General features: G+C 31.2%; 1 pseudogene; it reads right to left on the bottom strand.

Moving 5' to 3' along the window:
• Positions 1-528: 528 nt before the first annotated feature.
• LOC111625463 lies at positions 529-1,588 on the bottom strand (annotated as a pseudogene).
• Between the last annotated feature and the right edge of the window lie 1,178 nt (positions 1,589-2,766).

The raw sequence follows: 2,766 nt of genomic DNA, 5'->3' as shown, positions 1-2,766 counted from the left end.
TATAAAGTCAAATGCGTGCGATGCTCTGGAATACATACTGTACTTACAGTACAGTACATTCATTCAAAACATTCGTGTTTACATACGTTACTTCGGTTGTTTTCAAGTTTACTGAAGTTATTACAAAATTAATATATTTAAAACTGTGATTTTATTTGAAATGTTGAAAAAAAAAATCAATATTTTAAGTGTTTTAAATAATTTTAAAAAATATTTTAAAAAATAATTTCTCTTCATTAACGTTACCTGTATCTGATAAAAGCATGAAAATCCGTTAAAAATATTTTTACGTTCTTTTGAAAAATGTGAAATTTTTATTTTTAAATCTACCGGCTCAACAATAAATTTAATTTTACGATTAAAATTTGCAATACTTAAATTAATCCGTTAATCGGTTTGATTAATTCCGTCAACACCTAATTGTAATTGTTTTATAGTTTTTTCATCATTTTAAAAATGAATTAAATTTTTGAATTAGTAATCTATATCTATATTTTATAAATAATAATAATAACCTACACACTAAAATGCTATTTTGTTAGGTGTTAGATTTTATATAGGTTTCGCAAATATATAATTAATTTCAATTTCTTATTAAAAGATTCACAGACTTTTAAGTAAAGTAAAGATTTCTCGCTTTCACTGTCACCTCTCTCTCGCTTCTCATTCTCTCCGCTCTCTCTTCTTCGATTGTCATTCTCTCCACTCTTCTCGTTATCTCCGCCCATTTCTCTTCCTTTGTGTTTTCCTCTCTCTTTCTTATCAATTTACTAAAATCTATATCGAGAGTTTGAGGAGAGGGCGGAGAGGGAACAAGAAAAGATTTTCTCATTCTCTCTTTTCTCTCTCTTTTGATTATATCCTCTTCCTCCTCTCTCTCTCTTCTCATTATATTCTCTTCCTCTCTTCTCATTCTCTCTTCTCTCTCTCTTCTCATTATACCATCTATCGATCTTCTCATTATATCCTCTTCCTCTCTTCTCATTCTTTCTTCTCTCTCTCTTCTCATTATCCATCTATCGATCTTCTCATTATATTCTCTGTCTCTCTTCTCATCTCCTCATCTATCGATCTTCTCATTATATCCTCTTCCTCTCTTCTCATTCTTTCTTCTCTCTCTCTTCTCATTATACCATCTATCGATCTTCTCATTATATTCTCTGTCTCTCTTCTCATCTCCTCCTTCATCTCTCTTCTCATTCTATCCTTTGTCTCTCTTCTCATCATATTTTCTTCCTCTCTTCTCATCATATTTTCTTCCTCTCTTCTCATCATATTTTCTTCCTCTCTTCTCATTATCTCCTCTCTTGTTCTCCATATTATCTCCTTCATCTTCTCCTCCTCTCTCGTTCCCCACATTATCTCCTTCATCTTCTCCTCCTCTCTCGTTCCCCACATTATCTCCTTCATCTTATCATATTTTCTTCCTCTCTTCTCATTATCTCCTCTCTTGTTCTCCATATATCTCCTTCATCTTCTCCTCCTCTCTCGTTCCCCACATTATCTCCTTCATCTTCTCCTCCTCTCTCGTTCCCCACATTATCTCCTTCATCTTCTCTCTCGCTCGCCTTATTATCTTCTCTCTCTCTTTGTATTATCTCCTCTGTCTCTCCCTCTTGAAATAAATCAGAGACCTTTAATGAAAATTTGTGATTTCGACTGCCATAAACACTTTCATCACTATAAGCAATGTACATAAAATAATCCTCCTCGTGGTTTTGTTGATAGAGAAAGCCCATGGTATCGCTTACAATAGGAATTATGTTGTTCACGAAAAGAAACAGAGCATCTTCCGAACGCAGATTTACTTTTTTTCTTATTATAAAATAAAATTGACCTACTGTCAAATCTGACGGTACCAAATATTTCTTCTTATCCAGATCATTAATTCGCGTGTCGGGAACTTTCTCCACGATGACTGGAACTCGATCTGGATATTTTTTTCTGATCTTTTTCCCTTCCTTCTGTCTCTGTTCGACTGATACGTCCTGTTTATAGGCGAACTTCATCCTTTTTCGTTTCTTCGGAAACGTTTTCATACTATCGAAGAAAAAATTACTATATAGATTCATTAATAATAAATCAATGTATTCTGTTTAACAACTCTTTCTATAGTATAATAAGTTTTAGCTCATATTTATGACTTGTGGTTTAAATTTTCAGAAATTTAAATGCTAAATTTTTAAATTTATATTAACTCGATTTCACATATATTGATAATTTATTTAGTGTGAAGAAATACAAATTAGTTGAAATATATTGCTTAGTAAAGCAGAAAATGTGTTAAACATATTTGGAAAATTAGAATATACAGTACATTTTTATTTATTTGGAAAAGAGGAGTTTTAAAGAAGTCATTTACAATTAAAATTTTTCATCAAAATATCCAACATAAATACATGGAAAAGCTGCTTAGTTATAGCAAAAAATAATACTAATAATATGCTTGATTAAATAATAATATTTTAATTCAAGAAATGGGTTACATAAGAGTTATCTGTAGCCCATTGAGGGCCGTTTGGGAAATTCATTAGCCTATGGGAGATCGCATATATAAGACGCACGCGACTTGTAAAATTAAAGAAATTAAATTTTTAACAGGTAGTTAGTAATAAGATAGCAATTGAAATAATTTAATACTACATTATAATGCTATAAATCAAATTTTGCCAGATGAACCGACGTTCTGTATTAAGTTTCTTGATTAAAATAATTACTGCTTTTTTAGGTTACATCTTACCTGGAGGATAAATGTCTTAAGGGATG

Source organism: Centruroides sculpturatus, unplaced genomic scaffold (genome assembly GCF_000671375.1).
Source record: "Centruroides sculpturatus isolate CEXI.00-Female unplaced genomic scaffold, Cexi_2.0 scaffold95, whole genome shotgun sequence".
Lineage (NCBI taxonomy): Eukaryota > Metazoa > Arthropoda > Arachnida > Scorpiones > Buthidae > Centruroides > Centruroides sculpturatus.
This window is presented reverse-complemented; position numbering and strand designations above follow the sequence as displayed.